Source organism: Cynocephalus volans, chromosome 1 (genome assembly GCF_027409185.1).
Source record: "Cynocephalus volans isolate mCynVol1 chromosome 1, mCynVol1.pri, whole genome shotgun sequence".
Lineage (NCBI taxonomy): Eukaryota > Metazoa > Chordata > Mammalia > Dermoptera > Cynocephalidae > Cynocephalus > Cynocephalus volans.
This window is the reverse complement of record NC_084460.1, coordinates 230,502,650-230,525,955: the sequence shown is the minus strand read 5'-3', so window position 1 is coordinate 230,525,955 and position 23,306 is coordinate 230,502,650. Positions and strand designations below refer to the sequence as shown.

The following is a 23,306-nucleotide window of genomic DNA, read 5'->3' as shown; positions in this document are numbered from 1 at the left end:
TATACACAAAAGGCATGATCCAAAGAGAAAGAAAACTAAAATGTGGAATGATTTTGAGCTTGACCATGATGTTGAGAACACTGTCATTGTTTTCTTCATTATGTATTTGTTGAGTTATTTTATTAGTGATTCCTGTAGGGCTTACCACATACATCTAGCTTCACTAAGTGCTGGCTGATTGTTCCATTATTTTTGACAATGCCCTTGTTTATAAATTGCTCTGGTTGTCTCATCCAGTTGAATTCCAGCCCCTTGGCAGTGACAGATTTTGTGGTCGGTGAATGAGATTTGTTCTGACCCAGGAGGGCTCCTCTTACTCTTTCCCTGATTATCTCAGGTACGCTATTTGGCCTATGGTCAAGCTTGTATCTCTCATGAAGCTATCAAACTCCTCTTAATTGCTTTAAACCAAAACCTCCATTATTTCTGAGAATACCTTTAGGCTTGAACTTCCTTTTAAGTCAGTTTCTCTGGAGTGAGATTTAGTGCTCCCACTGGGCAAAATCTCTGAGGCATGGCACCAGAGCTGGGGTGGGGACAATAGTGTGCTTCTAAGTGATCCCTCTGTTTCAGGAGTAGGGAGCAGGGAAGGAGGCAACAACTAGAGTCTGTTGGCAATTGGGGCTCCCAGTGTTTTCAGCATCTCACAATTGAGGTAGAGCCTCCACTTTATCAATGGGGGAAGGGTGAAAGAAGGTAGCCCCAATCTCTTGGATGCACTAACCTGGAATTTAGCTTCTGGAGGGAGTGAAGGATCTAGAAATGCTGACAGCCATCAGCTCTTAAAAAGATACCATTGGCCTCAACTGGGAGCCACACCTGCCCAGAGTGAAGCTTCTGTCATGCTGAGCTTGGAGGGGAGGAAAGGAAGGAAGTGGGTTGTAGCTCAAGTACCACAGACTTGCTATTCTTACTAAAATTTAGTAGATTTTCTTAAATAAAATTTTCTTCATTTGTTGTATACCCTTAAGAAAATTTCCATTGACTTTCCAATATTACTTTTTAAAATAATTTTCACCAGTATAGTTATTTCACTGGGGAGAGGGTCTGCAGAGCTCCTTACAGCATCATTCTGGAAGTATATACTCAGAACATTGTTTCTTAAATGGTATGGGAGTCATGATACTGAAGCTATGGAGAAGAAAACAGAATCATTGCACACTACTGGGCTCTACAATAAACATATTTACATACCTATAATTATGTAAAGGCTTTTTAAATTTTTTTTTTTTTTTTTTTTTTTTTTAGTTCTTTGAATCAAACTTTAGGTAAATTACTTAACACCTACCCATGCTTACAGAACGAAAGATATGTAAACAGCCACTATAATAGAATCAGGGTTGGGGAGGTAGAAAAAGAACATTGTTGGAAGAAAGGTGAAAGTTATTTATCTCCCCTTAAAAAGTAGAACGTAAACAGAACTGTCTATGGCTAATGGAACAAGAAATGAGAATTTACACATGCTATTTGTGATAATTTATTTATGGTTACAGAGATTATGGGGATGATGGAATTTAGGATGTGATATAATTATATTAAAAAAGAGTAGAGTGAGGAAGATGGTTGGGAGTGGCTGTAGAAAATGAGCTAAATCCATATTTATAAGAACAAAAAGTAAATTAGTCACACTAACTTTGGTAAAATAAGAAATAGTAATACAAGCATATTATTTAGATACTTAGATGTACCACCAAAAAAATTGAAAAACTTTATTAAAAGTGTTGCCTTTGAATGAACCGGTGCTTTTAATTATCATCTTCCTATATTATTTGCTTTTTTCAGGATGTGCATGGGTTATTTTGATAACAATAAAATGTATTTGAGCAAATAATTGGCACTCCTTGTAGCAGCTCTAAATTTACTTTCTCATTTCAGTGTGTACAAATTATCCAAGTCCCTCTTGTATCTAGCTTTGTCTCTCTTTTTTTTCTCTCTTCTAAAAACTCAAAATGTCTGCAATCATGAGGAAACTAGTTGAATATTTTTATTATATATATCATGCCCTGCTTGATTAGAATTATATGCTCAAGATATTTAGATCATTCTCAACAGTAGAAAACAATTTATCATGTCATTGTAGGAGACCAGGATTTTCCACCCCATAATATACATTTTTGGCATTATGTTTATTTTGAGCTCAAGGTTATTTGAGAAGCAAATACAATAAAAGCTCTCTACCTTCCCCCTATTTGTCTAAAAGCAGGACATATATTGGCAGAGGTGTACCTCTTCCCCTCTGTGCCAGGGAGGACAGAGGTTGATCACTGAAGACAACTTGAGACCCTTATGAGCACCAGGGGAATCTATATAACAAGCTTTACTAACTAGCCTTTATCATTTATTTGCCTTCCCATAATTTGCTACCCTTAGAGACAAAAAGTCTTTTTTCTTTGTCTTGTGACTTCTCTAAAATTTATTGCTCTTTGTTGAAGATGCTAATACACTAGAGTTCTGAGCCACCTCATTGAGAATTATTCATTCCCTGGGTATCTCCCATTTATCTATGAAGTATATATGTTAATAAACTTTGGTTTGCTTTTCTGTTGTTAATATGTCTTTTGCTTATGGGCCTAGCCAATGAACCTAAGATAGGTAGAAGGAAAAGTTATTTTTCCTCCCCTACATCAACAACTAAATTTCAAAAAAATGATTATTTTTGTCAGTATCTGTCTCTAGCAGGTTTTTTTTTTTTTTTTGTCTTTTTCGTGACCGGCACTCAGTCAGTGAGTGCACCGGCCATTCCCATATAGGATCCCATATAGGATCCGAACCCGCAGCGGGAGCGTCGCCGCGCTCCCAGCGCAGCACTCTCCCGAGTGCGCCACGGGCTTGGCCCTCTAGCAGTTTTTAAAACAAGTTATTTCTCAAAGCTATTTTCACTACAGTTCAAAGTTTACTGCTTCTGTAACCAAGAAACAAGCTAAACTTTCTCTTTGGTTAGTAGCTTATTGTATCCATCCTATCTAGATCCTGATATTAACAATGCTTAAAAAATCATTATCGTTTACTTGTAGCCAAAATTATTTTTCCACTTCAGTTTACAAAACTGCCTCATTTCTTTTTCCATGTAGAATAAGCATTGTAGAAATACTAAAAATACAAAGATTGTTTAAAAATCACTTTACAAGGTTAATTACTTGTGGAGATTGAACACATGATAACTTTGTGGTGGTCTATGCATCAGATGCCTTGTGTGCCACTTCAGATCCTACTGGCCCCACCTCTTCTTCCAGCCTCTGCTGCAGTCACCAGTTCTGAGCTTCAACCAGTTGCATGCAGGTGCAACCTCTTGGTGCCTTTGTTGCTGCCACCCTTAACTAATGGAGAATAGAGGTTGATGAATATATGCTTACCGTTTTCGCCCCCAAGGTAAACAGGTGTAAACTGCATTTTATAAGCCTTCTTAAAGATCCCATCAAATAAAGGATCAGTTACATGTACTGATGACCAACTAGATAATACAATTTCTTACTATCTTTTTCCTATATCATTGTATTAGTCTGCTCAGACTGCCATAATAAAATATAAAATTCTTTATATTTTCACACAGTTCTATAGGCTGAAAGTCATAGATCAGGGTGGCAGCATGGTTGGGTTCTGATGAGGGCTCTTTTCCTCTCTGTGTCCTTCCTCTTCTTTCTCTCTGTCCCTGTATGGTAGAGATCTCTCTCTCTCCCCCCCCCTCTCTCCCCTTATAAGTCCATAGTCCTATTGGATTAGGGCCCCACAGTTAGGACCTCATTTAACCTTAATTACCTCCTAAAGACCCTACCTACAAATACAGTAACATTGGTAGTTTAGGGCTTCAACATATGAATTTGGAGGTTGGGGGACAAAATTCAGTTCATAACAATATCTCTTCCCATTCTTCACTTTTGATCCTTAAGATCAATTACCTTCAAGCATGCCTCTATCTTAGGCTATGCTTTCAGGGGAACCCAGATTATAGTATGTTATGTTCCACATGTGCGGCAGCACAGAAAAAGAATTCATCGAAAGCTTAGCCATCATGCAAAATGCTCATTTAACTCAATAAAAAGTTAATGATTGTCATGCAAGACATCATGGTAAGTGTAGGATTGAATAAGGCAGACAGAATCTTGGGGGCTTACTTTAAATGCAGAAGACAAATATTATACAGCTGATTATATGATTATTTGAATACATTTGTGAAATGTACTATAAAAAAAGTCTAGGCTGCTAAGAAGGTAAACAAAAGGGGAGCTACACCTTAAGTTTGGGTGCTCAAGGAAAACTTTAAGCTGAGATCTAAAAGAGCAACAGTGTTTAGTAAAACTCAGTGTAGGCAGGGCAGTGGGGGCAGTGAACTACAGACCAAAACAATGTCAGTGTGGCTGAAGCAGAAGGGGTGGAGGAAGAGATAAGGTACATGACTATGAGATCAGCAAGGCCCAAACTGTGCAGACCGAGCAGTGGTAGACCTAGTAAGGGCTAACATATTATGAATGTTAAAATTAGAATGCTAAGAAGCCTCTGAAGGACTTTTTAAAAGACTTTTTATTCCGTGTTGTTGTGGCTTTTATGATTAATGTCGGTTATGCTGCTCTCATATAAAGTCCATACATATCATTAGTTTAAAAAGATAATTGAAATCATATTAAGTATCTTTTTGACCACAATTATATGAAACTAGAATCAATAAACAGGAAGAATTTTTGAAAGTTCACAAATATATGGAAATTAAACAGCATGCTACTGGACAACCAATGGGCCAATGACAAAATTTAAAAGAAAATTTAAAAATATCTTGAGATGAATAAAAATAGAAACACAACATACCAAAACTATGAGATGCAGCAAAAGCAGTTCTAAGAGGGAAAGTATAGTGATAAACTCCATCCAAAAAAAAGGAAAGATCTCATAGATTCTTTAGGGTTTTCTATATAGAGACTTATGTCATCTGTAAACAGGGACAATTTGACTTTGTCTTTTCCTATTTGGATGCTATTTATTTCCTTCTCTTGTCTGATTGCTCTGGCAAGTACTTCCAGTACTATGTTAAATAGGAGAGGTGAGAGTGGGCATTCTCATCATATTCCTGTTCTTGTAGGAAAAGCTTACAGTTTTTCCCCATTTAGGATGACATTGGCAGTTGGTTTGTCATATATGGCTTTTATTGTGTTGAGATACATTCTGTCTATACCTAATTTGCTGAAAGTCTTTATCATGAAGTTGTGTTGAATTTTGTCAAATGCTTTTTCTGTGTCTATTGAGATGATCATGTCATTTCTGTTCTTGAGTTTATTGATGCAGTGTATCACATTTATTGATTTGCATATATTAAACCATCCTTCAGACCCTGGGATGAATCCCACTTGATCATGGTATATAATCTTTTTGATGTGCTGTTATATTCTGTTTGCTAATATTTTGTTGAGGATTTTTGTGTCTGTGTTCACCAAAGATATTGGCCTATAGTTTGTTGTTTTTGTTGTTTTTGTTGTTGTAGTTGTTGTTGTTATATCTTTGTCTGATTTTGGTATCAGGGTGATTCTGGCCTCATAGAATAGTTTGGAAGATTGGCCTCCATTTCATTTTCTTGGAGTAGTGTGAAAAGTTCAGTAATGTTGCAGGATTCACAATCAAAATCAATATGCAAAAATCAGAAGCACTTTTACACTCCAAAACAGCAAACTTGTAGAAATAGAAAGCAAATCCATTTACAATAACTACCAAAAATAAAAATAAAAAAACCTAGGAATAAATTTAAGTAGGTGAAGTATCTCTATAATGAGAACTACAAATCACTGCTGAAAGAAATTAAAGAGGACATCAAAATATGGAAAGACTTTCCATGTTCATGAATTGGAAGAATTAACATAGTGAAAATGTCCATACTACCCAAAGCCATCTACAGATTCAGTGAAATCCCCATCAAAATACCAATGACTTTCTTCATAGAAATAGAAAAAAAAAAAAAAACACCTTACATTCATACAGAACAATAAAAGACCCTGAATAGCTGAAGCAATCCTGAGCAAAAAAAATAAAGCCAGAGGCATAACATTACCTGACTTCAAATTTTACTACAAAGCTATAATAACCCTAACAGCATGGAATTGTCATAAAAATAGACTGTCAGACCAAAGGAACAGAACAGAGAACCCAGAAGTCTACCCACAGACTTAAAACCAATTGATATTTGACAGGGGCAACAAAAACATACATTGGAGAAGAGACTGCCTCTTCGATAAGTGGTGCTGGGAATACTGGATATCCATGTGCAGAAGATCTACACCTCTCACCAAATACCAAAATCAACTCAAAATGGATTAAAGCCTTGGGTATAAGACCTAAAACTATAAAATTACTAAGGGAAAATATAGGGGAAACACTTCAGGAACCGGGACTGGGCATAGACTTCATGAACAAGAGCCCAAATGCACAAGCAGCAACAACAAAAAATAAACAAAATGGGTCTATATCAAAGTAAAAAGCTTCTGCACAGCAAAGGGAACAATCAACAGAGTGAAATGACAACCTACAGAATGGGAGAAAATATTTGCAAACTATGCATCCAACAAGGGATTAATACCCAGAACATACAAGGAACTCAAGCAATTATACAGTAAAAAAATCAAATAACCCAATGAAAAAATGGGCAAAGGAGCTGAATAGTTTTTTAAAGAAAGACATACAAATGGCCAACAGGCACTTTAAAAAATGCTGAGCATCACTAACCATCAGGGAAATGCAAATTAAAACCACACTGAGATACCACCTCACCCCAGTTAGACTGGCTATAACCAAAAAGATGAAGAATAACAAATGCTGACAAGGATGTGGAGAGGAGGAAACCCTCCTACACTGTTGGTGGGACTGTAAATTAGTACAACCACTATGGAAAACTGTATGGAGGTTTCTCAAACAACTACAGATAGATCTACCATACAATCCAGTAATCCCACTTCTAGGTATATACCTAAAGGAATGGAAATCATCATGTCAAAGGTATATCTAAACTCCCATGTTCATCGCAGCTCTATTTACAATAGCCAAGACATGGAGCCTAACTAAATGTCCATCAATGGACAACTGGATAAGGAAAATGTGGTATATATACACCATGGAATACTACACTGCCATAAAAAAGAATGAAATTCTGCCATTTGCAGCAACATGGATGAGCTTGAAGAATATCATGTTGAGCTGAAATAAGCCAGGCACAGAGGGAAAAATACCACATGTCCTCACTCATAAGTGGGAGCTAAGAAAGAAAGAAGGAAGAAAAGAAAGACCAAAGTGGTGTGTTGGACTTGCAGAGGGAGAGAGCACACCTAGGGTTGCAGAGTGGGTTAGGAGAGGGAGGAGGGGGAGGGAGGTCAGGGATTAATTGGATGGAGGACAAGGGGTATGTATAATCACAATTTCTGGTAATGGGCGTGCTGATAGTATTGATCTGGCTAACACATCTTGGGCACAAGTGGTGATGGTCAGCTTTGTACCCCATGAATATGCATAACCAATACAATAAAAAAAATGACCTATAAAATTGAGGCATTATCATTTAAAAAAAAGAGCAGAAAATAGAGACTAGAAAAAAATGGAAAAGATCAACAAAACTAAAAGTTGGTTTGTTAAAAAGACAAGAAAAAAGACAAACCTTTAGCTAGACTAAGAAAACAAGACTCAAATAAATAAAATTAGAAATGAAAAAGAAGACGTTACAACTGATACTACAGAAATACAAAGGATCATAAAAGACTAGTATGAACAATCATATGCCAACAAATTAGATAACCTAGAAGAGATGGATAAATTCCTAGACACATACAATCTACCAAGACAGAATCACAAAGAAATATAAAATCTGAACAGATCAGTAACAAGCACAGAGATTGATTCAATAATCAAAAACCTCTCAACAAAGAAAAGCCCAGGATCTGATGTCATGCTATTGAAAATATATCCAAAGGAAATGAAATCAATAAATTGAAGAGATACCTGCACTCCCATGTTCATTGCAGGATTATTCACAAAAGCCAAATATGGAATCAACCTAAGTGTACATCAACAGATGCATCAAAGAAAATGGGTATGTGTATATATGGAAATACTACACAGCCTTTAAAAAGAAGGAAATCCTGTTATTTTGACTATTTGTATGAATCTGGAGGACATTATGTTAAGTCAAATAAGCTAGGCACAGAAAGATAAGTATGCATGATCTCACTTCTATGTGGAACCTAAAAAAGTTGAAATCATAGAACTGAAGAGTGGAATGATGGTAACCAGACGCTCAAGGGGTGGGGGAAGAAAAGATTAGATCTAGACACATCTAGAGCAATTGAAACTCGAGCTCTCAAGGAATGGCATTAAAGGAAAGTATGTGAACCACTGAGAGGTCTTGGAAGAAGAGTCAGTGGACCAGACTCTCCACAGTAGTAAAGAATTGTGGTAGAAAGATACTGCATCTAGCATCCACCAAAGGGTAATGTGGGAAGACTATCAGGTGAGTTCTGAAGTTCTGGAGCCACCACAGATACCTAACCCATATCATCCTCCATATAAGAGCTGCATGCTATTCTAAGATCCGATCCTGGGTTACAATTTTGGACCCAAGGACAAATCCTAACTGGAATAACTTTTTCATATCTAGTGAAGATACCCATGCACTGGACTAAAAACTAAGAATAATAAAGCTCCCAGTAGCATGTCTATAGTCTGTACAAAATGACTACTTATTTTAAAAAGTAGCACCTAAATTATCCACATTGATCTTGAATTCCTCCTCCAAATGGAGGCTTAGAGATCACACCTATGACAGCCTCCAAAAAACTATGAATTAGGTCTGCAATGTCTTGTCCTGAATCTCTTGCTCTAATTTTACAATAGTGTAAAAATTATTAGGTGAAAAAGCAAGGATCATGGGTCTTTGAATGTCTTGCTACTCTTCTACTCATGTATATCTGAACCTGCCAACTTCAACCTCTGCCTATAAGCCAGTTCAGTAGTAAGAGTAGTATGTTCCCTTGATGGAGAAATCTCCTCAAATTGATCTCTGTTAACTTACATCAGAAAAAAGCTCCAACTATAGGAGTTTGATAGGAAAACATTTCAATGATCTGAAAATCTAGAATAAGTATATTTATTGATGATAAAAGGAAACTAAAATGTAAAACAGGGAAAATTTGCTGAGATTCTAGCAGGAGTAACATAAGAAAGAATTAGCATTATAGGAGATATATACATCAAATGAATGTGTGTGTATATATACAATATGTACATATATAATTTTATAATATATATAAAAGCGAATTTTATTTGAAAGGAAGTTAGAAACCAACACACTTATTAGTCCTTTGAATCCATTTATATGACTACTGAGCGTCACATCAGTAGAGATTTAGGTTATTCCATTTTTATATTTTAGCAAAATCATTAAGTCAGCTCTTCTAAATTATCTACTGCTGCCAAGTAATTAAAAGAAAGCAGGGCCGAGCCCGTGGTGCACTCGGGAGAGTGCGGCGCTGGGAGCGCGGCTACGCTCCCACTGCGGGTTCAGATCCTATAGAGGAATGGGCGGTGCGCTCACTGGCTGAGTACCGGTCACGAAAAAGATAAAAAAAAAAAAAAAAAAAAAAAAAGAAAGCAAATTGTGAGTTCTCACTAATTTGTGTAGTAGGTTAGTAAACTTAAGACATAACTGATTCTAAAATATATTCTTATAATCTCCAGCTCATGCCTTTAGTCTGATTTGGTCTAGGGAAAATGAATCCTTATTTAAAAGAATATTTAGTCATTGCTTAAAGATTAAAGTACTAACACATTTAAAAAATAAATTAAAAAGTATGAATCTGGATGATGGTTTCATCTCACTGAGGAACTCTTGGGGTAACTTGGCTGTTGGGAACCAGTATCACAGTGTCCAGTTATAAGACTGGCTCATTCATCCTCAACAGCAACCTGGTCAATTTAGGAGCCACGTAACTACAGATGTTGGACTTTGGGGCTGATTATCTGCTCCTACATGTAATGAATGGACATTTTGTTCCCAATATACCTTTGGTCTCCCTGTCCTAGAAAGTCTCTGAAAGTAGGGAGGCCAGGATCCTTTCTCTGACATGCAAAGGATGGTATCCATACTGGAAGCAATTGAAGCCAATGGCTATATCAGGAGCCAATCAAAATACCTTTTATCTCAGGATACTGAGAAACCAGTGACTTTGATTAAAGACATTCGGGAGAATGGGCGTGCCTTGGATTGAATGTCCCCCCAAAACTTAATCCCCACTGTAATTGTTGAGGGCGGGAATTCTTATTATGGTAATTGAAAGGTGCGTTCTTAAAGAGGTGATTGGATTGTGAGGACTCTACCCTCATGAAGGGATTGATCCATTTTTGAAATAATGGGAGTGATTCTGAAAGCTTTAAAAGGAGAGTAAAAAAGGTTAGTCTATCTCTCTGCTCTGCCATTTTCTGCCGTATGAAACCCCTGCATTGCTGTAAAGCCACCACCAAAGAAAGCCCTCACCAAAAGTATTTCCTGGACTTTGGAGCTCCCAGCCTCTGACACTGTAAGCAATAACTTTCATTTTCTTATAAATTTCCCAGTTCCAGGTATTTCGTTATAAGGAGCAGAAACGGACTAATACAGGGATGAAGGTTGGACTTCCCATCAAACTAAGAACTACACTTGAATATTTGGCACCATGGTCTAAACAAATAGATATTTAATTAGCCTTGGTTATGACAATGGAACCTGGGTTTGGAAGGCATGAGTTTATAGAAGATATGATGCAAAATGTCCACGGGTTGAGGACCTGGTTCCAGTCTTCGGACACAGAAGTTGATGGCAGGTTGGATGCTGACACTGTGTGTAAATATGCAGAGTCCGGAGCTAACAAGATTGTGTCTGGCAGTGCCATTATGAGGAATGAAGACCCCAGATCTCTGATCGACCTGTTAAGGTGTTTGCTGAGAAGCTGCTTAGAATATTCTACTGATCAGTGAAACTTCAAGGAGATCCATGTTTCTGCTCGATAAATCTCCTTTTTATTGGAAAACAAGAATGTTGACTACCAAATCATATTACTATTGAGGCAGTGGTACTCTTCTGAGCAATTATTCATTTCAATGACTAATATCTATTGGAAAAAATTTTCCAAGAGTTTAGAAATTGGGGTGTATAACTACATTTTTAGTCAAGGAATTTAAAGGTTAATGTGGTGAAACACTATTTTTACGGGGAGACATGATTTTTCTAAAGAACAAAGATATAGCTTTATTGAGGTTAAAAACAGAAATATGGCTTAATTTCTAAGGAAATCATTCTGGCTACTATAAAAATGATTTTTCTGTAATTTCTAATAAGCATTTTCTATTGTTTCTCATGTGTTTTCCAAAAGCAAAGGAAGTCCTTATGTTTTTCCAGTTTCATGTCATTTGTGACTTGTGTACATGCTTGATAATGAGTATAATGGAACTTATGAAAAATCTAAGCTTGGATCTTGCTGGGATGGGACACCATATTCTTCTTGCATCAAAAATATCTATTTTTCATCTTTTACCTTATACTTGAAATATACATAAAGACTACTAAAAAATATATAATTTTTTTATGTGGGTTATCATATGGTCTGTTCTAAAACATAAACATGGATTTTATCAGGATGTTTTCTTTGTCAACTTTGCTGGAGTGGCAGATTATTCAATGATTTTCCTTCTCCTTTTTTAATCCCACCTACCATTTTAAAAGACATTAAATAATGCTATTGTGTTAGCTCTGAGTACCAAGAAAAAGTAATGCTTCTGTTTGAAAGTGATATTGAGTTGAATCCTGATTCTGCCCCTCTCCAGCTATTTGGTCTTAGCAAATCACCCAACTTCTTTAAGCTTCTAGTAATTCATTACTATACATTAAATGTAATTATAAAAAACAACCATGCAGGGTTGTGTTGAGGATTAAAAGAGATACCATTAAATACGCAAAGTTTCCAGTACTATTTGTGGAATTTAGTAGAAGCTCAATACAGAGTAGCTATCATTATGTAAATTTGTGCTTTATGGATTACAAAGTACTCATATAATCTCATTAAATCTACAAATCACTCCATGAGTAGTAGGACAGGAATTTTTTTCCCTATTTTAAAAATGAAGAAACTAAAGCTCAGCAACAGGTTGGTACCATGGAAAGAATTCAGTAGAAAATACGATTTCAAGTCTGGAGTCTTTTTACAAAAGGAGCCCTTGGGAGGTGGGTTAAACAAAAGAAAGTTACTTTATTTAACATTTTCTTCTTTCCAGTCTAACTTTACCTTGTAGCACAACCAGATAGCTAAGAATATTCTAGAACTATGGATCTTGGTCCCAAGGGGTATATATTTTATTATTCCAAGAAAGACCAGATAGGTTAGGAGATAAGAGGATACAGAGTTAATCCATAAACTAAAAGATTTATAAAACTTTTAAAAGTAAAGGATTTGTGTTCCAAATTCTGCTTAGACAATAAATACAAGTATATATCAACTACTTCATTCTTATAAATATTATTGCTATATAATACATATGACAAATTAAACAACAAAAAAAACCAGGACAGGTATTCTGCAATACTTTTTCTTTCTGAATAAATTGTGAGAATTTGAAAAAAAAGTAAAAATAAATCTTTTAAAGCTCAGGTTCAGGACTTCCAACTTTCAAGGAAGAGATGTTTTACATTTTCTTGAAGCTTTGAAATCCTTAGGGATGGTTCTGAGAATAAAGTTTACTGAGCTCAGTAAGGTGGGGGAGGGTACAAAATGCTACCTGCTTTTGCCTTTCTATTGGGAACCCCAGCTAACAAAGCAGGTGGGAGTGAGGAAGCAGAAAATGGCTTGGAGAGTTGCTTGGAGATTTGCCAGATAAAACAGGGCCCTCCTCAGAGATGATGCTGAACCCATTGGTCAGGGATCCTTAACTTAGGTATATGTGAACGTATGCCTGGTTTGTTAAAATTGGCATGTGCTCTCTAAAGTCTTCTTTTAGAATTATTAAAAGTAAACTGCTACAGAGAATAGAATACGTATTTTAGATATTTGCCTAGGCATACATACGAGAGTACTTCAAAAAGTTCATGGAAAGATTCATTTTATGTTTTAATTTTATTTTTCCACAAATTTTGTGAAGTACCCTTATATATGCTATGGTTCTGATTTAAATCATCTGAACAGACAGAAGTTCAGTAGATCTGCCTCAGGGCCTAACCCAGCATTGTAATGAACTCAAATAACTATATCACAGGTAACCTAGCTACATAGTAGTGTTGTCAGAAAAAAAAAAACTGTTAATATTCACTAGCAGCAATAGCCCCTTCCTTGATGAAGAAAATTAGTAATATCCTATCTGAATCTGTATATCATGTGGCAAACATTCTATTTTTTAGGTAGTTACCAATTAGATGTCCCCAATTGATCAGTTAGTTTACGTCCGGTAAAAAGGCCCAACACTACTTTTTAATGGGAAAGTATTTGCATATTCTGAAAATTTGGTAAAAGTAAATATGAAAAAGTATATATAAAACTAAAATGTAAAATAGAGAAAATATGGTAAGTTTCTGGCAAGACCATCCTAGCAAGGCAGACAGATAGCACTATAGTAGGTATATGAATACATCCATGTACAAATATATATATGTATGTGTATATACATACATACATATGTTTTCTATAGCTACTGTATATCTGTATATATAGATATGGCATGCATACAGCTACCAAATGCATGGCAGGAGGCATATTATGTTTTCTAGTCTAATAACTTGATTTCCACATTTTATAGATGGGAGAAACTAAATGTTTGGTAACTTATCCAATGTCCTATTGATAGAAATAGAACCAGATTTGAATTTTGTTTGACCCTGAAACTCCTGCTCTTTCAGCTATAATATGCTGTTTCTAAATGTAACTTCATGCAGTTTCTATCAGGATAGCAAGAGTGAGATGGCTCCAGAACAAATGAAGTAATCTACATTTCTCTATGTGGTCCTCCCAGTCTCACCTCTACAACCTCTCTCCTTTGAGATAATCTCCTAAAACACCCTTTAGCCTTACCCTCATATAATGGCAACTACACCACCCCCACCATGCTCAGCCATATTTCTCATAACCCCATCTAAACCTAGTGGTGTGGCTTCTCCATTGACTTTGCTTCTGTGTGTGCACCGTTCTTTCATGGCCATGGTCTGTGTTTTCCAAAGTGATCGTACTCTATTAGTAAGTACAATGGCAAAATGTGTTAGTCCATTCCTGGTAGTGTACTTACATTTACATTTTAATATTGATTTTCTGAAAGTGCTAAGTTAGAAATTTGATGTAAAAATGGCAAGCTTATATAGAGAAGATATTTTTTGAAAAGTTGGTCTATAAGTGGCCATCAGTCACCTATGCCTCCTCTACAGAATTATCTCCAGCTGATAATATTCCTCTTCCATAAATGAATTCCAAACTGGAAAACAATGTTTTTAATCTAAAAAATGTATTTTATATGCCACAGATATCATGTACAGGCAAGCAAATCATTGTTATTTCCTGAGTTCACACATCTGACATCCTAAATATCAGCACACTTGTACAGGAAATTTGAAAAAGATCCTACCAACCTTTGGTGGCTCAAAGGCAGCGCTGGTTATTTACCATCTGTGTTCTTAAACATTAAAAGCAGATAAACCAAGAATAAAATGAGAAAAATCCCACTTTCCTGTCTTTCCTCTATACTAATGAATTTAGTCTAAATTATTCCAGTCCAAAATGACCAAAGCAAAAGAGAAAAGAAAAAGAAAAAAAAAAAAAGACAGAAGGGGGAAAAAAAGAAAAATAGAAACAGCACTGTGAGGAGATGGAATATGAATTTGGAAAAAACTCTTCTGTTAATTTCATCCAAAATAAATTCTAGTGACTCTGTCAGTGAAATGGAAGCATTAATGTAAAAAAAAAAAAATCTTTAGGTGCATAATATAGCCTGGTGCTAGGACACAGTAGTCTCCAGCCAGATTTTCTACGTTCGTTTAAATTCAGGCATTTAGCTGAGCAACCATGGACAAGTTACTTAGCCATTCTGTTTCAGTTTCCTTATCCGCCAGGAGGAGATAATGACAGTAATCAACTTAATGAGGTTATTATGAGGGTAAATGAGTTAATATAGGTAAAAGCACCTAGAACCGGGCCTGGCATAAGTAAATACTAATTGGGTATTAGATACCATCATTATGATTATTGTTGTTATTAATATTCTTACTATCACAATCTCATGGACTGCAAAGTCCAACAATCATACGGCAGTATCTGCACTTCTTTACATTTTTAAAACCACCAGTATAAAACCCCAATCATTTTGACTTGTGTTGGATTGTTTGGCTTAAAATACACTTTCTACAAAACACATCCTCTACTACCCTTTACTGCCCTCAGAAAAGAGAGTGCTCTAAGCCATCTTGTTTATATAAATGACTACAGAGTGATTAGATAAACATTATAATTAAATGCCCTTATCCAGAAGTCTTTGCTTTTGTTCCAAGGCTAATGGAGGTGATCAGTCTTCCTTATACAAGAAGAGCCTATGGCTGTCTTCTGGAAAACATAATTTAGTAGAACTCCCTTCAACATTATTACTAATTTTAGTCCCTGGGTTGCAGATGCTCTCCTTTTCCCTTTGTAGTTATTAATAGTATCTTCCTATGTATGCTGAACAGCAATGGTTTGTGATTTTTTTTAAGTCCCTTTATTGACTAAATTAGCCCCTAGAGTGCTATGTGGCAAGTAGGTATTAATACAAGGCAAAAAATCAGAGAAAGATGATTTATTTGTAGAAGCCAAACATGTTTTTTATGACTTTTTTTTTCCATTTCAAAAAAATATTTTGAATTGCAGAGATAGTAAAACTACACTACAAAATATTTATAAAATAAAAAAACCCTTACAATCTTTCCACCATAGCGGCTATAATTTTTTGTTATATTTCTTTCAGTAGTTCTTCATGTGTACATATTGAACATATTTCTAAGAGCATACAATGTTTTTAATCTTTTTTATATAGCAGTATAATATAAGTATTTTCAATGTTGGTGAATTACCCTTCATAACCATCATTTTTAAAGGATGTAACATAGTTTACTTACTCATTATTCTATTATTAAACATTTCATTTGTTTCTGTTAAAAGATGACTTTAAATAATACAGTGATGAGCCTTTTATGAATACAACTAGTTCCATATTTTGGGGTATATTCTTAGAAGAGATTCTCTAAGTACTTATTCTTTTCTCTCTAGGATATTATTCAAATGTGTAACTATATTATGAGGAAAATCACTTTTCAAAAATATGCAGTATAACTGTAAAACACCACATTATTAGCTAATAAAATGCTAAAGATGTAAATACTCTCTCCATTAAATTCGTAAACTTTTTCTCATCTGAATTTCTTCTACATTCAAATAAACATATCCTCTCCTTGGCCTCTTAATATGTAACTTTGGAAATACTTCTCACTCTCTTGGCATTCTACACCTTTGTGTAATAGCAGTTATGTCAACTGTTATTAAATTCTTATTTGTGTAACATTTAATGTCTGACTCTTTCAATAGATAATAAGCTCTATGAGGGCAGGGACTATGATGTCATTTTTATACCCAAGTACCTGGCACATAGCAGGAAACCTTACTTGCTCATTGATTGATTTAACAATCTAGAATTATTTTGTGCAGAGTACTGTGCTAAGTCCTATTAATACATAGAAATATATGACAGTCCCTGCTTTTAAGGAGTTATCATCATTGTAACACTTTACTATTATTTTTACTTAATATGTCATAGGAGAAAGTTCATAAGCTTTAAGACCAAGTGGACCTGGGTTTGACTCCCATGATTGTCGATGTGATATTGGGCATATTATTTAACTTGTTGGAGTCTCACATTTATCATCATTAAGCAGAGGTAATACTTGCTCCACAAAATTATTGTGAGGTTTAAGTGAAGCTACATATGCAAAGTTTTTGTCATAGTTCCTAGAAATTAGAGGGCATTCCATAATTGCTTGTTGAATGAATGAATAAAGCCTTGATAATTTTTGCTGTTCTTTTTTTCTTTCTTCCTGTTACCATTGTCTCAGCCAATAGTCAGGACTTACACATTCCATGCCTGGGTTACTGCCCACTGCTCCACTTTCTGAGATCACTTTCTAACCTACTGTTACATAATTCTTCCCAGACTTTGTCATGATCCTCAATGACCTTTTGCTTTGGCTTTGAATGTCCCCCCAAAATTTAATCCTCACTGTAACTGTTGAGGGTAGGAAATCCTATTATGGTAATTGAAAGGTGGGCCCTTGAAGAGGTGAATAGATTGTAAGACCGTGCTGTAGCAAATGGATTAAAAATAGTGGTGATCAGGGGCATGGTTTGGAAGACTTTAAAAGGAGTGTGAATGAGGAGGTTAGTCTCTCTCTGCTTCACCATTTTTGCAACATGATACCCTGCTGTCACTGTATCCACCACCAAGGCCTTCACCAAGTATGTTCCCTGGACTTTGGACTTACCAGCCTCCAAAACTGTAAGCAATAAGTTTAGTTTTCTTTATAAATCATGCAGTTTCAAGTATTTTATTATAAGAAAAAAAAAAAAAAAACAGACTAATACACCTTTGTACCAGATAAAGGTTACTGTGAGTTTCAAGGCTCTCTGCCAGTTGGTTCACAGAGTCCATTCTATCTTCCTAACTTCCCTCAACTTTAGCAATGACCTGCTCATGTGGAACTCACAGGTACAATGAAGAGAGAGAGAAACATAGATATACCACATACAATAAACTCAAGTAACAGGTACAACAAAGTTGGTGGGATAACTTAGGGTTTATTTTCTCTGTGAATGCTTCTGAGCTCCCCAGGGGAGGTTGTTACTTCTTCTCCTAGGTCATTGTAGTACAGTATCTCAACACAGTAAAAGCCATATGTGACAAACCCACCACCAAAATCATTCTGAATAGGGAAAAGCTGAAAGCTCTTCCCTTAAGAACCATAGTAAGACAATGATGCCCACTCTCACCACTCTTATTTAACATGGTATTGGAAGTACTTGCCAGAGCAATCAGGTAAGATGAATAAAGGGCATTCAAACTGGAAAAGACAAAGACAAATTGCCCCCATTTGCAGATGACATGATTGTATATATAGAAAAATCGAAAGACTCCACCAAAAAACTCTTAAAGTTGATAAATAAACCCAGTAAAGATGCGGGATACAGAATCAATATACAAAAATCAGTAGGGTTTTTATGCACCATCAACAAAATAGCAGAAAAAGAAATCAAGAAAGCAAGCCCATCTACAATAACTAAAAAAATAAAATAACAACAACAACAACAAAAAAAACCCAGCCAGACAAAAAGCCTTGGAATAAATTTAACCAAAGAGGTGAAATCTCTACAAGGAAACTGTAAAACACTAATGAAAGAAATAAAAGAGGACACAATAAGATGGAAAGAAATTCTTCCATGGATTGGAAGAATTCATATCATGAAAATGTTCATACTATCCAGCGTGATCTACAGACTCAATACAATGCCCATCAAAATACGAATGGCATTCTTCACAAAAGTAGAAAAAACAATCCAAATATTCATATGGAACAATAAAAGACCCTGAATAGCCAAAGCAATCCTGAGCAAAAAAAAAAAGAAAAATTAAAAAGAAAACTAGGCTGGAGGCATTACAATACCTGACTTTAAATTATACTACAAAGCTACAGTAACCAAAACATCATGGTCCTGGCATAAAAAAAAGACATATAGACCAATGGAACAGAATAAAGAACTCCAAAATCAATCCACAAACTCACTACTAACTAATCTTCCATAAGGGCACCAAGAACATACATTGGGGAAAGGTCATTCTCTCCAATAAATGAGGCTGTGAAAACTGGATATCCATGTGTAGAAGAACGAAACTAGACCCTTACCTCTTGCCATATACCAAAATCAACTCAAAATGGATTAAAGACTTAAATATAACACCTGGAACTATACAACTCCTAGTGGAAAGCACAGGGAAAACAATTCAGCATGAAGGGCTGGACAAAAACTTTATGAATAAGACCTCAAAAGCACAAGGAATGAAATTAAAAAAAAAAATAATAAGATTTTATCAAACTAAAAAGCTTCTGCACAGTACAGGAAACAATCAAGAGTGAAAAGACAGCCTACAGAATGGGAGAAAATATTTTCAACTATGCATCAGACAAGAGATTAATATCCAGAATATACAAGGAACTCAAACAATTTAGCCAAATAATAATAATAATAATAATAATAATAATAATAACCCAATTAAAAAATGGGCAAAGGAAATGAATAGATATTTTTTTGGAAGGAAGACATAAAAGTAGCCAACAGGTACATGAAAAAATGCTCAACATCACTAATCATCAGGGAAATGCAAATCAAAACCACTCTGGGATATCATCTCACTTCAGCTAGACTGGCTATTATCAAAAAGACTGAGAATAACAAATGCTGGCAAGGACATGGAGAAAGGGGAACCCTTATACACTGTTGGTAGGACTGTAAATTCATACAGCTGCTATAGAAAACAGTATGGAAGTTTATCAAATTACAGATAGAACTGCCATAGAGTCCAGCAATCCCATGACTGAGTATATACCCAAAGGAATGGAAATCATGTCAAAGGATACCTGCATCCACATGTTTATCGCAGCTCTATTTACAACAGCTAAGATATGGAATCAATGTAAAAGTCCATCAACAGATGACTGGATAAGGAAAATGTGATATACATACACAATGGAATACCACTTAGCCATAAAAAAAGAATGAAATTCTGCCATTCATAGCAGCATGGATAAGCTTGAAGAAAATTAAGTGAAATAAGTCAGGCACAGAAAGAAATATTGCATGTCTTCACTCATAAGTGGGAGCTAAAAAATAAATAAGTAAGAGAAAGAAAGAAGGAAGGAAGGAAAGAAAGAAAGGTGGAAAGAAGGAAGGAACAAAAGAAAGAAGAAAGAAACAAACAACAAGCCCAACAATACGTTGAACTTTCAGAAGGAGAGAACAAACTGGTTACTGGAGGTGGGAAAGGGGGAGGAGGAAGAGGTAGTGATAAATTGGTTAATGGACACTGAGGAAAGTGGAGTTGGTTTGGTCAGGCCCCCTTTCCTCATATCTGGCTGGGTATGATTCAGCAGATCCATTGTAAACAAGTTACATAAGAGTAGAGTTAGTGTGCATGTGTGCCCGTGTACCACTTGGCTTGTTGCCATTTTTGTATACTTTTTTGGCGTGGAAGGCAGCAGCTCTGAACCGCTGGTCGGTGGAGCTCGTGTCTGAAGAATAAAGCATGTCCACTTTGCTGGCGAGTGCTCGGTTTTTCTTTTGACTACCTGGCTCAGGAACTGCACAGGACGGGGTAAAAAGGTCTGTGATCCAGCCCAACAGACACAAAATAGAAAAAAATAAGTTCTATTGATTTACAGTCGAGCTAGGCAGCTATAATTAACATTAACTTACTTCATGTTATCAAATGACTTGAAAAGAGGACATAGAATGTTCTCAACACGATGAAATGATTATGTTTTGTAATGAATATGGCAGTCGTACTGATTTGATCATCACACATTGTATACAATAAATATACAGTTATATTCAACTCTGTACACTACAAATACGTACAATCAATTACATTTCAATAAAAAACAAAACAAATAAAACAAATACTTTTTTTAAAAAAGACATTTTAAAATTCCAGCTATTAAAAAAATATTGAGAACTCAGATGATCTCAGAGACTATAAGCAAATTATGCTCCAACATACCTTAGAAAGGCAAAGTTGAGAAGCATTATGTTTTCAGTTGCATACACAGACATATACATTATACAAACATTTATTGGAAAACATGGGCAAAACATTTCCTATAACCTTTTTTATCAGCTCATTGAAGCTCTAGTTTTCTTATTTTAGGTACTTTGACTATATCTTGCATGAAGGGTTCATTCAAAGGTGATATGACAATATTCCACAAGCAAGATTCTGGTACTGTTTTAGTGACATTAGTAACCAAAATGGCTGGGCACAGGATGAGTTATGAATTAAGTCTTTAGTAGCATTTCTAGGAGTTGAGACTACATGGTCCACTTGCTAAATTCTTGTAACTTCTTATGGCAAGAGTAGTGATATCATATTCGATCCACATGTCTTGATTAACTTTAATCTTACCAGTGCATTGTAGTATACTGATAAACAAGTCAGTAATTTTGCCAATGAAAATCCATTTCTGACACTCAGAAAATCCTCCATGTTCACGAGATGTGGGTAATAGCCCCAGGATTTGTAGTAGCCTTTTCTGAGTGTAGCCTCTCTGCTTTAATGCCAGCTACCCACTCCTGTAGTCTGAACTCCTGATCAGAATTCTAGTTGCCCATGCTTGTAACTTAACCTAATAAATACATATTACCACAGTATCTGTGCTAAGGTGTTTTAACGTAAATTAAAACATTACCATATTCCACCTTAAATATTTCAGAATATATGCTTAAATCTAGGTCAATTCGAGAAGCAAAAAGAAATGGGATCAGTACTTTAAAGATTGTGAACTTTCTGAGAAAAGTCACCACAACTCACTGAACTATGGCCACATAACTTGTAGCCCCTCAATACATCTTTAAAGAAAAAATCAAGCAACTACCAATACCTGCTTAGCTCCCTTCCTCTATATTGAGTGCCCATGTAAATTGTTGCCTGTGCATAGCTATTTGACAAAAAAGTATAAAAGATAATTCTATTTAAGATCTGTAATTCAAAATAATAGTTATAGAAAAGGAAAATAGTAGCTGAAAGTCGATATGAAGAATAACATTGTTGAAAGACACTTAACAAAGGTTTACTGGTATCTACCAAATCCCCTACCTCTCTGAAGGTAGAAAGATGAAGAGACACTAATTCTGTCCACAAATGGCTCATATTCCATTAGGGACTGTGAGAAAAAAACAGGTAAATAGTATACTATTATATTGGATGCTACTGCTACTGGAGACAAAACTTTACCATTAAAATAAGAATTTAGTTCAAAAGCAGGAACAGAAAACAAAAATAGCAAATACATTAAGAATCAAAAACGAAGTAGGTTGCCAGAAGTTCATTTATTGAATAATCACTTATTGAGTATTTGATTCTAAGGTGTCAGGTAATTTACTTTCTTAAAATCAGTTTTTTTTTAGGGTGGAATTGCAAAGTTACATTGCAAGTAATTCTGGATAAGTTTAGTCAAGTGTACATGCAGCAAAAAAAATATGATTAAAAAAGGTTGAAACAAAGGTTTCTCTAAATCTGTTTTATTCTTTATTTCTTGACTAGTGAGTGCTAAAAATTCCGTGAGCTATGAATATTTTCCTTTCATCTTCTTTCTCTCCACATCTCTGATGAACTTTTGCAGTTCTGCTGTAAGTTACAGTCCTGCTTCTCTGGGTTCTTCCAAATCATTTCTCCACCGTGTTGACACCCTGTCTAAATTTTCAATCAGAGCTAGTTTTATGGATCCAGATTTATACGAACATCTTTATCCCATATTAAGATTCTCATAACATGTCAAATTTATTCAAAATTTCTAGCTGAAGTCTTTAAGAGTACTGTTAAAGAGAATGTAAATGAGCACAATTGTCTTTACTCATCAGACAAGTTTGGTAAGGTGATGTCAATTATTTTGCAACATGTTCAGTTAATCAATATATGTTAACTTTCACTTAACCAGTATCATGCTGAGATTATGGGGAATAAAACTGTTGCATGTTTTTTACTTTAAAGGAGGTTCAACTCTAGTGGAGGAAATGAGAAAGAAGACATTATTCTATATAATATCAGTCAGTTGATAATATTTATTCAGAATAGATCACTGTCCTGCATTATGTATAAGGTTGGGTGTTGGAGAAAAAGATAGAAAACAAAAACAAAAGCAAAAAGATTTTTCATAACCTTCAACAGCTTGGTAATCATATTTTATTTTACTCTGGTCTACATATATGTCAGAAAGTAGAGTAATATTCAGACCCCGAACTTCACTTTGACCTAATTGCAAAGCATTAATACATCCTTAATCTTTCTTTAGCCTGCCACCTTTGAGAACTTTAGCTTATTGCTACACATTGAAGGAACACTTCATCTCACACAAGCAGAATATTCTATTTTTGCCATTTTTAAAATCAAAGCAACCAAGAAAAAAATTATTCCCACAAACTCATTACTTATTTCTAACTTGACATATTCAGCTTGATCATCTGCTGTAATGTATATACTCTCAAAACTAAATA

General features: G+C 35.4%; 1 protein-coding gene and 1 pseudogene across 3 annotated transcripts in view; one reads left to right on the top strand and one right to left on the bottom strand.

Annotated features, from left to right (window-relative positions):
• SLC4A10 (solute carrier family 4 member 10) overlaps nt 1–23,306 on the bottom strand; it is a 246,420-nt gene that overhangs the window by 43,104 nt on the left and 180,010 nt on the right. The window lies entirely within an intron of this gene.
• LOC134388142 (ribulose-phosphate 3-epimerase-like) lies at nt 3,155–10,974 on the top strand (annotated as a pseudogene).